Source organism: Octopus sinensis, linkage group LG3 (genome assembly GCF_006345805.1).
Source record: "Octopus sinensis linkage group LG3, ASM634580v1, whole genome shotgun sequence".
Classification (NCBI taxonomy): Eukaryota; Metazoa; Mollusca; class Cephalopoda; order Octopoda; family Octopodidae; genus Octopus; species Octopus sinensis.
In genome coordinates this window covers 125,939,962-125,954,440 of record NC_042999.1, presented here as the reverse complement: position 1 = coordinate 125,954,440, position 14,479 = coordinate 125,939,962, and positions in this window count along the sequence as shown.

Here is a 14,479-nt window from a genome sequence, read left to right as displayed (position 1 = left end):
CCGATAGAATAAGTACTAGGCTTTAAAAGCAAAACAAGTACTGGGGGTCGATTCATTCGACTAAAATTTCTTCGAGGCAGTGCCCCAACATGGCCGCAGTCTAATGTCTGAAACAAGTAAAAAAAAAATAAAGATTTCTAATAATATTTAATTATAAAAAAATATAACATGATCTTTTTATACATCGAATGGCTAGGGGGGGTCCATCCGAGCAAAAGAGGACTCAAATGGGTCCATAGTGGGAACAGACAGTTGATATATATTCTTCGGTTTCATAGTAATTGAATGCTTATATGGGTTAGATTTTTTTCTGATGCAATTAATAAATGTTTTGATAGAGAACTTACGAAAATTCTAAATTCAACAGAATATATTTATGATTGATGTATGAGACGTTGTCCTTTTGTAAATAGCAGTCGACAAAGGTTGGACCAATGTCTTGCAAGATAGAACTAAGAAGAAGAAGAAGAAAAAGAAAACATTCCTTTGATCTAACCGAGGGTAATTAAGAGGTGTATAATAGTATTTCCTGCGACATCACTGAGCGACGGAAAGATTCCAGAAAATTTGTCAGTATTTATTGGTGTGGTCTTTCGTTTTGTCCGTAGTATTAAGTTTTGTTGTTGTTGCCATTACTACACTGTTGTTGTTATTGGTGGTGGTGATGGTGGTGGCGGTGGCGGTAGTGCGGTTGGCGGTGGGGCGGCGGGGGCGGTGGCGGGGGGCGGCGGCGGCGGCGGCGGCGGTGGCGGCGGCGGCGGCGGTGGCGGCGGTGCGCGGGCGGCGGTGGCGGCGGCGGCGGTGGCTGGCGGCGGCGGCGGCGGCGGCGCGGCGGCGGCCGGCGGCGGCGGCGGCGGCGGCGGCGGCGGCGGCGGCGGCGGCGGCGGCGGCGCGGCGGCGGCGGCGGCGGCGGTGGCGGCGGCGGTGGCGGCGGCGGCGGCGGTGGCGGCGGGGCGGCGGCGGTAAGATTTCTATTAGCGAGAAATGTTAAAATGGTAACTTCTATTCATCCTTGTTGGAATGTATTTCGCAGGAATGTAATATGTCAAAGCGTTTAGATTGAAATCGCCATTTTGTATCTGTGGGAGTATTTACATACTGATTGCCCAGACTAAATGACAAACAAATACTCTTAGTACTGTACGTTTTCCGTCCATGAATGAATGCAATTATATATATATATAATATACACACAGGATTGACTGTGTGGTAAGTAGCTTGCTTACCAACCACATGGCTCCGGGTTCAGTCCCACTGCTTGGCACCTTAGGTAAGTATCTTCTACTATAGCCTCGGGCCGACCACAGCCTTGTGAGTGGATTTGGCGGGCGGAAACTGAAAGAAGCCCGTCGTATACATGTATATATATATATATATATATGTATGTGTGTGTATGCGTTTGTGTGTATGTGTTTGTCCCCCAACATCGCTTGACAACCGATGCTGTTGTGTTTACATCCATGCAAAAAGACCGATAGAATAAGTACTAGGCTTACAAAGAATAAGTCCTGAGGCCGATTTGCTCGACTAAAGGCGGTGCTCCAGCAAGGCCACAGTCACATGACTGAAACAAGTAGAAGAGTTAAAGACATATATATATAACATACACACAAATATACACACACAGATGTATGTATGCATGTATGTATATGTGTGTGTGCGCGCGCGTGTGTATGTGTATACTGAGTGAACGTTTATTTAATGAGTATATTACTAAGATACCTACAATCTGGTGGCGAGCTGGCAGAATCGTTTGCAAACCCAACAAAATACTTAGCAGCATTTCATCCGTCTTTACGTTCTGAATTCAAATTTCAGTCGCAATGCGTGACACCTTGGATAAGTGTCATCTACAAGAGCCTGGGGCCGACCAAATTCTTGAATGTATGTGTACATCGGTGCTTCGTGTACCTTCTAATATAATTAAGAATTTATTGTATAGCTATTTAATGTTAATATCGCTTGCTGTCCCTAATGTTATTGTTGTTGTTATCAATTATTTAGATTTGCCGTTGATATTATTATTATTATTATTAATAATAATAATAATAATAATAATAATAATAATAATAATTCATACTTTTATTAGCCTCAAGGGCTCACATAAAATAACATTAAAGGACATGCAACAACATAAAAGACAAAAACGGGACGATACAATGGGTTTTCCGCGTCTAAACAAAGCTTAACAATAAAAATTAAACAAATTAAAACTCCCAATAGGGGAGACGCTTTAAGGTCCTCATGGAAAACCCAGCAAAAGCCACGAGTGCCTGATCAACAGCGCGGGAGCCCTTCTTTAATTTTCTTTTTACGAGTGCACGCTCAGAATTTCAATAGTTATTCATTATATATATGTTGATTCGCTAGCCTCTGCACGCATTTTTTTTCTCTCCTTGTTTCTTTCTGTGTTTCTTTTCTGTGTATCTTTCTGTTGAAGAGCGTAGGCTCGAAACGTAAAAAACTTGTTTTATTTATATTCCTGACGCCAATTGTTTGTTTGTATTCTACCTGCCTTCGTCTTTTGTCTATTTTCATAAAGCTTCCCGTTATATATATATATATATATATATATATATATATATATATGTGTGTGTGGTGTGTGTGTGTGTGTGTGTGTGTGTGTGTGTGTAAAGGGAGATAAATTCATGTGATGATAGAGAGTACTAGATTGAGGTGACAGATAGAGAGTAAGAGAGTTGTGGATCTAAAAGTTGAGTTATTTCTCGTAGCAAATTATATTTTTTCGTTATTATTTACGGGCAACATTGTCTTTGGGACGCAGATTTCGAAAATCAAATTCGTTTTTCTCACAGATGCACCGTTTTGAAATCTTTTTGAACTAAACACACATACAAAACAACATACATTCGCAATTATGTAGTAGAATTAATAAAAAAGACGCTTTATGAAGAGATGGCAATACCCTCTGATTATAAGGTCTGTTCTATTGTCATTTATCCGGGACAAAACAACAACTACAACGACAACAACAATAATACCTGTGACGCATCGTTTCATTCCAAGTAATACTAGTTTGTACTACACATAATCATGTGAACAAATGTATAAATAAATATATAAACAAATGTATAAACAAATAAATAATGTATTGCGTTGTTGTGATGGAGACTAACTGAACTCAACAACACAAATGTAGAAATGAGGTATCGCATATCTAATTTAGGTATAAACAGTCACGCATGAGACGTATTTTTCTCCTACTTCAATCAGAGTATCGCCTCTAAACATCGACTAATTCTTCAGATAAAGACAAGTTTTAAAAGATAAGTAGATTTGACTTCGACTGGTAACTCTATATACCGGCAATCACAATGGTCTTACGTCTACGGAGTTTACATGTTTGGTTCAGGGCTAACAAACAAACAAACAACCATTTGCGCTGAAACGCAAACGTCTACAATCACGCATACACTTATATACACACGTATATATATTATTATATATATATATATATATAGATATATATATATATATATATATATATATATATATATATATATATATTATATATATATATATATATATATGCATATATATATATATATATATATATATACACACACACACAAATACACCCACATATACACTCACACACATATATTCACATATTTACGTATATATATATATTCCATACATACATTTATGTATGTACATGTACACACACAGTCACACACACACATACATTGACATATATGTATACGTATACACGAGCAACAACGACAACATGAACAACTAAAAGCAACCGCAACAAACATTGCAAAACATCTGAACGAAACAAAGGAATATCTCAGGGAAGATATGATATGGCAAACCTTTGTATCTGAAATAAAGGTAAGAAATACAAGTGCGACGACGCTGAAATGAAAAAAATAAAAGTAAAAAATATAAAATTAAAAAAATAATAAAACATATAAAAGTAAAAGATAAATAACTTGCGAAGTGTTAAAGTAAACCTAATAGGACACACATCATTAAAACTATTATCATTATGAACCAACAAAGCAGCCTTTATGTGGTCTTTTAAGCAGCTAGAAACAGCAGTCAAATCTCCCTCAAACGACAAGAAGTAAGTTTTGCAGCCACAAGGTTTTGATTTCAGCACCAATGCACGGCACTTTTGACAAGTGTTTTCTACTGTAGACCCGGGTTGATTAATACCTTGTTAGTGGATTGGTAAACAGAAACTGTGTGGAAGCTAATCATGTACATACATATATATATATATATATATATATATATATTATATATATATATATATATATATATATATATATATATATATATATATATATAAAACTGTAGTTGTGTGAGTGTCCGTCCCCTTCGATTTAGATTCCTAACTACTCCCACATTTTGCGGTGCAGTTTAACCAAATTCGGGTATCTTATAGTCGTGATTCATATCGAGCCCGTCTGGCTATTAGCTCGCGTCTACGATGAGTCTACGATTTTTAAAATAATTTAACATCATTTTTTATTCCATTTTAATGCATAATTTTTCGTGTGTCGATGGCGGCGGAGTTGGCGTCCACGGTCACACCTGCACCTGTGTGTGCTTCTCCCCCTTCTTCCCTCCCTCGTGAAGCTGTGGGGAAGGGAGTGTAAGGAAATCAACGTCGTAAAGCATTGTCAAGGAGACCAGCGTTCTTTTAGAACAACGACTTCATGGCTTGAAGACACCAAAACAGAAATGGCTAAGAAAGCGTCTACGATGAGTCTACGATTTAAAAAAAAATTTACCATCATTTTTTTCCATTTTAATGCATTTTTTCGCTATTATATAAGGGAAGTAACTCTCTAAAAATGTCTACGATGAGTCAACGATTAAAAAAAAAATTACCATCATTTTTTATTCCATTTTTAATGCATTTTTTTGCTATAACTCTCTAAAAATGCTTATATAGTTATTTCCCTTACAAACCCGAGCAACGCCGGGCGATACTGCTAGTATATATATATAATATATATATATATAATATATATATATATATATATATATATATATATATATATCCACTTAAATGTGGATGTTGTGATAGAACAAACTATACTGTGGTAGTTACCATGAGAGAAACTCTCATATTGACTTTTTGTGCAAAATGCACTTGTTTATATCGCTAGCGGGAAGATAAATTCCCCCACCACAGCACCTGGACCTCCATATCACGTGATTTCGACCTTCCTTTGGACGTTCGACCGCTAGAGATTGCAGCGATACATCTCCCTGTCAGCAATATATACAATAACAGTGCCAGAACAGGCAGTGAGCTCGTTATATTTGTTTACGCTTCTGCGTTCCCGTAACTTAGCGGTTCGACAAAAGATTACGATGGAATAAGAATCAAACTTTAAAAAATAAGTACTGGGGTCGATTTCTTCGACTAGACCTTTCAAGGTTTGTACACCAACATGGTTGCAGTCCAGCGACTGAAACAAGTAAAAAATAAAGTATCGAAATTCTATATAAGCTATATCAGAAAAAAATAATAACAGAAGAGATGAGATGGTCATGCCAGCAGTGATTTTTACCTCCACAACAAAGACCGAATGGGTGCTTGACGACAATAGTTTTTATCTTGACAAAAGTTTAGGCTGCTTTTTCTTTTTTTCTTTGCTGCTCGTTTGTTTTGTTTTATTTTCAGGAACGAATGGCAAACATGCAGACAAGTGTGTTGTCAAGAGTTCTGTTGATGATCAGGAAAACTAAGAATGGTTTCTGCATTTCTTATTGAAGTTGAAACAGGAATGCTGTACAGTAGGAATATAGTTCATCTTCATTTGGAAAAAAAATTGTCAGTTAAACTCTTCGTGTTGCGTAATATATATGTATGTACATTGACGAACGATTATGTGAAATTTCTTCAGCTTCAATAAAATACTTTATTCTACCATTGGTATTCAAGTACTGTTCTCCCCTCATTGTTTGCATGAGTGTGCTCAAGTGTGTGTGTGTGTGTGTGTGTGTGTGTGTGTGTGTGTGTGTGTGTGTGTGTGTATGTGTGTGTGTGTGTGTGTGTGTGTGTGTGTGTGTGTGTGTGTGTGTGTGTGTGTAAAATCTAATAATAAAAAACAACAATTATTTACATTATTTACGTTCGACGATATTTGTCCTCTTCTTGTTTGTTGTCAACACAACGTTTCGGCTGATATACTCTCCAGCCTTCTTCAGGTGTCTTGGGGAAATTTCGAACCTGGGTTCTCATTCCTAAGGTATTCTTCGATGTTGTTGTTATTATTATTATTATTATTATTATTATTATTATTATTATTATTACTATCATTATTATCATTATTATTATTATTATTATTATTATTATTATTATTATTATTATAGTTCAGGTCACTGCTTGGAATCGAACTCGGAATCTTGGGGTTAGTAGCCCGCGCTCTTAACCACTACGCCATATGCCCGTGGGCTGAAGAAGGCTGGAGGGTATATCAGCCGAAACGTTGTGTTGACAACAAACAAGATGAGAACAAATATCCGCCGAATGTAAATAATGTAAATAATGTACATAATTCTTCAGCTCTTAAATTTAGAACTGTAAAATAAAACAAATCTTGTAAATACAGCTCCCGGGGTTTCCTAGTCGAAACCATTAATCAAGCTGAAAATAAGACCGTTTGTCAGTTGTCTTTTGAACAGATAACGCTTAAACAAGTGACGCTGGTAAAGAAGACAAGAAGAAAAACACAATAGAGATAGCCAACGTTGCCATAACTGATGTCAAGCAGACGTAAACAAGATGTTAATGGTTTAATAAGTGTCGGTGGCCTGGTTTTAAATTCCGGCAAGATGTATTTCTTGAAATGAGGACATTACCGAAAAAAATCCCATTCCTCGAATTTATGTAATCGTTGGAGGTTCTCAAAGATCTTAAGAGATACCGTTTTTCAAGAGAGCATAATGAACATTTTTTTGGCCCCGGTAATATTGCGGACATACAAAAAAAATATCATCCCTCGTAATCTGCAGAAAATGATGTAACTGATTACAGACTACGAAACAGCTGTAAACATGAAAAAAGATATTTTTATCTCTCACTGCTACATAAATATATATATATATATATATATATATATATATATATATATATATATATATATATAATATATATATACATATACAGAGAGAGAGGGAGAGAGAGAGAGAGAGAGAGAGAGAGAGAGAGAGAGAGAGAGAGATACATGCATACAGATAGACACACATGCATATATAAGGTATACACATACATGATTGAATGGCTGAAAGTAATTGATAAAATCCGTCTTGCACTTAAGGATATAATTTCAGCTAATGATGCTGATATTACAGATCTCAACCACCTTTACTATGCATCCGCGAAAATCTCAACGATTATTATTATTATTATTATTATTATTATTAATTATTATTATTATTATTATCTCAACGATTCTATGAGGTGAAAAGATTAGAAAATGACAACATTCCCACAAAAAGCCTACTTTGCAAGAGCGTATTCAAATTCAGCTACTTATGTCTGACATAGAATGTTTAAAAAACCTAAAGTTTGACAAGACTATCAAACCAACAAAAATATGAAAATTAAAAAAATATATATAATGTAAAAATCATACTTGACATCGATACCGCCATAGAAACTATCAAGCAAAAGATGTCTGCTAAAGCCGCCCGCATATCAAGGTATGAAAAGCGCATTAGATTCTTCGAGGACAACAATACGTTCAAACATAACCTAAAAAATTCTTACGGGAAGATAGGGAAAATACCAGTTACAGTAAAGTCTGTTCCATCAAAAGAAGAAGTGCAGGAATTTTGGAATAAAATTTGGGAAGAAGAAAAAACACACAATGAAAAGACCCCTTGGATTGATAGAATATCTGCAGACTTAGACTCCTTAGAAGACCAAAGGTGGGAAGGAATCAAGGTAGAGGATGTAAGATCTTCTCTCAGGAAGTCAAGCAAATGGAAGTCTCTAGTAAAGGATAAAATTCCTAACTTCTGGTTGAAAGCCTTCCTAGAGAGTTATGAACTGCTAACAAAAATTTTGCCAAAAATGAAGAAACAAATTAACCAAAAAATTATAGACCCATAACCTGCTTAACAATAATGTATAAAATACTAACATCTGTCTTGACTAAATATACCTATAGTTTTCTAATAGAAAGTGACATATTCCCTAATGCGCAAAAAGGATGTAAACGTGGGTTTTATGGTTGTAAAGATCAGCTACTCATCAATATGATGACCTTGGAAGGTTGTTACAAACGTCACAAAAACTTGTCGATAGCCTGGATAGACTATAAAAAAAGCTTTTGATATTCTACCACATAACTGGATTAAGAAATGTCTGCAAATATATAAAATAGCACCTACTCTGCGAATCTTTTTGTCTGTAAGTATGAAATCATGGAGAACCACACTGACCTTGAACAGTGACAATGAATCTCTCAATGCTGGAGATGTCAGAATTTCATGTGGCATTTTCCTAAATGCCTCTCTATCACCACTCCTCTTTTGTTTAGCCTTAATACCTCTCTCGAAATTGCTCGATAATGTACAATACGGCTATAAAATGTTTGATAAAAATATAAATCATCTCATTTACATGGATGATTTAAAGCTCTTTGCAAAAAATGACCAATAACTATAGGGCTTTGTTAAACAATTCAGTGATGACATCGGGATTCAATTTGGCCTCGAAAATTGTGCAAAAGCTACCTTGATCAAAGGAAAAATGACAAAAACATCTAACGTTAATCTTGACCAGCAGAATGTCATAAAGGAGTTAGAACAAACAGAGAGCTACAAATACCTAGGGGTATTTGAAGGGGACGGAATCAAACATTCAGGGATGGGGGAAAGGATCAGAAGAGAATGATATTGCAGGGTAAGGACAATACTCAAGACAGAACTGAATGCAAGAAACAGGATCGAAGCGATCAATATCATTAACTGGTCAATTACTGAAATATGTAATCTTGACTGAAAAATACGAAAATTGTTGACAATGCATAGAATGCAGATATTGACCGAATTTACTTGGCAAGAAAAGAAGGTGGCCGTGGACATTCACAACTGGAATTAACATGGTGGTGGCGCCATCTCGCCTATGATTACTCTAAACGATTTGAAGGATGTCTTTATTATCATCATCATCATCATCATCATCCACATTATTATTATTATTATTATTATTATTATTATTATTATTATTATTATAAAAAGGTGGCGAGCTGGCAGAATCGTTAGCACGATGTACGAAATGCTTAGCTATATTTCGTCCATCGCTACGTTCTGAGTTCAAATTTCGTCGAGGTCAACTTTGCCTTTCATCTTTTCGGAGTCAATAAATTAAGTACCAGCTCGATGTAATCAACATATCCCCTCCCCCAAAATGGCTGCCCTTGTAACAAAATTTGAAACCAATATTATTATTGTTGTTGTTGTTATTGTTGTTGTTGTTATTATTATTATTCGGATGGTTATGACTCTCTAAACGCGGTTATGTAGAGTGATGACAGAGAATGCTTGATTTGGTTTGCTTAATGAATTAACTAGTTTAAAATGTGGTTGCTTATTTTTTTCTATTTCGTTTTTACTTATCTTCTTTTTTTTCGCCAAATGATTAAAACGATAGTTTTGTTAGATCATTGAAATTGTGTGTACTTTTTGTTGTTGTTGTTGTTGATGATGCTGATGATGATGATGGTGGTGGTGGTGGTGGTGGTGGTGGTGGTGGTAGTGGTGGTGGTGGTGGTGGTGGTGATGATGATGGTGATTGTGATGATATTGTGGTTGTTTTTGTATGTTTTTATTTCATTGATATTTAGAAAATGTTTGTAGTAGTAGTAGTAGTAGTAGAAGTAGTAGTAGTAGTGGTGGTGTGGTGGTGGTGGTGGTGGTGGTGGTGACGGCGGTGGCGGTGGTGGTGATGGTTGTGGTGGTGCTGGTGGTGCTGGTGGTGCTGGTGCTGGTGGCGGCGGCGGAGGCGGCGGTTAAGGCGGTAGTTGTCATAGTGTTTCTTGTTTGTTGTTATTGCTGTTATTATTTAGCTCCAATTCAACCCCGATCGAGCATGCCTATGATCAAAGGCATTCCAGGAAAGACAATCCCGACATTTTTTTTTTTTTTTGAGATACATTTTCGAATGTATTCTCTTTTATTTGATTTTATTTACTTTTTTGTTTTGTTTCAGATAATAGAATGTGATTTGGCTTCTATTTCTAGTAGGTCGAGCAACCGCGTAAACGGGTCTTACGTTGGCTCTTGTAATATTTTGCAACTGTGGCTGCTGAACACAGATCTGCTCTGATAGAGAAATCTGTGATCGAAGGCATCCCAGTTATGACCATATCCTGTGTTTTTGCCTGATCAGTTTGTCCTTTTTTTTTTAAGAGAATATCGTATAATATGTGAGAGATTTGGCTCTTATTTCTACCTGATCGAGTGACCACATAGAAGTTCCCTCATTATTGTTACTTGTACAACAAAATAAGTTATTTAAAAATTTCCAAGTCTTCCCTCTGTTTCTTGACTCTATGAATAGATGTCAGGTGGAAGTGCGACGGTGAATCAAAAAGTAATGAAATGTGTTTTATTATATAAAAAAAGGGAGATAAGGAACACAGTCAAACCTATCGTACACCTAACTATAACTTATACATCACAGGTTCGTATCCTTACATCTCAACGTAGTCACCACCGCCATCAATGCCAGTGTTCCACTAATGAATGACGGTATGTATTCCTGTTCGAGCCAATGGGCAAGGAATAGGAGCCGGATCACGCTAAAATTACATCCGACTTTCTTAAAAATGGAAAAGACACTCCGGGTAAGGCAATCATACGTCTCTATAAGAAAAAAACGGGTGAGTCACCGCAGAAATGTCTTCGATCATAGGTCTGTTGAATCAGATTTGATCTGAAATTAAACAACAATAGCTACTACTACTACTACTACTACTACACTACTACTACTACTACTATAGGGTATGAAACGTTTTGGCAGAGCTGTTGTAGCCCCACCTATTTGGCGTCGCTGATTCGATACTAACTTATTTGACATCAGAGGCTTTAATGTTTCTCTCATCTTAATCTCTCTCTCTCTCTTACACTGTTCTCCCTCTCTCTCTCTCTCTCTCTCTCTCTCTCTCTCTTACACTCTCTCGCCTCTCTCTCTCTCTCTCTCTCTCTCTCTCTCTCTCTCTCTCTCTCTCTCTCGCTCTCTCTCTCTCTCTCTCTCTCTCTCTGTTTACGTGTATGGACATCTAGTTATGCTTGTATGTATGTATGTATGTTTAATGTCTCTATCCTCCTCCTTCTCTGCATTTGTACATTTCTGCCCGCGTGGGGCGTGTACGTGTTTTCCTCCAGCAATAAAACGTACGCTCACCAAAAGAGGTTGACTATTCCAGTAACCTGTGCCAGACCCTCAGCGTTCAAACAGCCACGCACAATTGTCTCATTCCGACAACTGTACCCTGTTGTGAATGAAAGGTGAATTGCCATTGTATAATGGTTGGTCGTTTCAAACATTACACTGTGTAACACGATTTTTGTCCTTGGGTAGCAACTGTTACTTCCTATTTGCTTACTCTTAGAAAGTATGAAAAATGACTAATATTTCTTTCATTCTTTGTTTTTGTTACATAAATTCAAACCCCAAAGAATCCCTCTCAACACATGGCTATGATGCTCTCCCACTACTCTTAATCATGATCAGAGATGCACATATTGTCAACCACAAAGGAACATGCTCAAGTGGTTGATCAAGCAACTGACAAGCAAATTTGTGGTATTGAGCAGAATATTTGCTTTAACGATATTTCTGCTTCAGCAACTCAGCGCTGAATCTGTCTGAAATGTAATGGAAAATAGGTCAGTTTCAAAACACTGATGTCCAAATCACAAAAGCAAAGTTTGAAAGGAACAGTGATCGTTTCCTTTAATTTCTAGACATAAGTAAATAGGAAATAACACTTACAAACCAATGATAAAAAAAAATTTAAATTGTTACACAGTCGAGGTTAAAAGTTCATCCAAGGATATCTGAACTCAGAAAGAATATAAAATAGTGTAATCAAACACCACAAAGTTTTTGTCACACATTCTACTGATTCTACTTTTCAGAACTGCAACCGAAAACAACGGAAGTCATAAACCTCTACTATACGGAAACAAAATAGTCAGTGGCATTTAAAATACACGGCGGGAAATATGAAAGTATATTATGTTAATAATCCTTTTGGGGGATTGCTTCTACCCTAGTGCTCAACTTGTACTTATTTTATCGACCCTGAAAAGATGAACGGCAAAGTCGACCTCGGCGAAACTTAAAGCCGAAAGATATGCGACATAACATTTTACCCAATCGGTAACAGCTCGCCACCTCAATGCACTGTTAATAATGGTTCCGAATGTTGGCACAAAGCCAGATATTTCGGGAGAAACGGTTACGTTGATTATCTCGACCACCATTGATCAACCAGTAGTTATTTTATCAACCCCGAAAGGATGAAAGGCAAAGTCAGTCTCGGCAGAATTTGAACCCAAAGCATAAAGACAGAAGAAATGCTGATAACCATTTTGTCCGGCGTGCTAACGACTCTGCCAGTTTATCGTCTTATGTGTTAATAATTCTTTCTGCTATGGGCGAATGGCTTGGAATTTTGTGGGAGGAGCTAGTCGATTACATTGGACCCAATTTTCAACCGATGCATATTTCATCGACCCCGAAAAGATGAAAGGTAGAATTTGAACTCAGAATGCAAAGACGGACGAAACGCCGCTAACCCCTTTGCCCGGCGCAGAAACGATCTTGCCATTTCGCCGCCTTAATAACTACTGTACTCGTGAAAACTTAACAGGTATTTTGAAAAACAGTGAAGATGGTTGGAAATTTATAGATAACCTTAAAATACACAATTTCTTTTGAAATTCCACTTTTTCTGGAGTGTTTTGTTCCTGAGATGGTGTGAAATGTCCAAATAAATATTTACTGAATGTGCAGTTTTCAGAGACAGCACCCCAAAACGCTATATTCCTTGTTATACACGTCACCTCTTCAACCTTGTGTTTGCAGTGTTGAGTTATGTCCCTTTATATTCTGATTTCGAATCCCGCCAGGTTCATCTTTGCTTTTGACGTCTAAAACGGTGCTCCGCAGCCTTTTTTTTTTTTTACTTGCGTACAGTTACATTCTTTTCAAAATCGGTGGCACTGCTGTACTAAAAATTATAACTAAAAGTATAGGGGGAAAATTATATTCAGGTTACACTGTGATACACCTAGCATTGTCTCGTGGCACACAGTGTTCCACGGCATAGAGATTGCGGAGCACTGGTCTAAAAAAATAAGTATCTGTTGTTGTGGTTGTTGTTTACATTCTTTTCAAAATCGGTGGCACTGCTGTACTAAAAAATATAACTAAAAGTATAGGGGGAAAATTATATTCAGGTTACACTGTGATACACCTAGCATCGCCTCGTGGCACACAGTGTTCCACGGCATAGAGATTGCGGAGCACTGGTCTAAAAAAATAAGTATCTGTTGTTGTGGTTGTTGTTCTTCTTCTTTGAGGTGATGGCGGTGGTGTCGATAATGTTGTTTTTTGTTGTTATTTAACCTCATGTCACCCATGATCTGTCGGAGTTGTTATCAAAGACATTCCAGATTATAGTATATCTTTTACTAATTTAATTGTTGTCAGTTCGTTTTTAAAGCGACTAGGTGGAATTTGAGTAAGATATGGCCACTATTTCTTGTAGTCGATCGGTTTCGCCGTTGAATCGTTTAAGAACCATTAGTCTACTTGAGTCAATACAATCGATTTTAAAAATCCATAACCAATTGTCAACCTAATGTAAGAAACCACGAGATAACGTAGCAACATCAGTAACATCATCATCATCATCATTAGCAGCAGCAGCAGTAACAACAGCAGCAGCAGTGGCAGCAGCAGCAGCAGCAGCAGCAGCAGTAGTAGTAGTAGTAGTAGTAGTAGTAGTAGTAGTAGTAGTTGTTGTTGTTGTTCAAATATCGCCGATGTTGACTTAGCTTTTCACTATGACCGAGATCGATGAAATAATTAGGAAACAGCACGTTAAATAACAGTATATTCAATCGCAGAAGTGGCTTTGTGGTAAGTAGCTTGCTTACCAACGACATGGCTCCAGGTTCAGTCCCACTGCGTGGCACCTTGGGCAAGCCTTGTGAGTGGATTTGGTAGATGGAAACTGAAAGAAGCCCGTCGTATATGTATATGTATATATGTGTGTGTGTGTGTGTGTGTGAGTGAATGTGTGTGTGTGTGTGTGAGTGTGTGTGTGTGTGTGTTTGTGTGTCTGCCTTTGTCCCCCCCCCCCAACATCGCTTGACAACCGATGCTGGTGTGTTTACGTCCCCGTAACTCGGCGGTTCGGCAAAAGAGACCGAAAGAATAAGTACTAGGCTTACAAAGAATAAGCCCTGG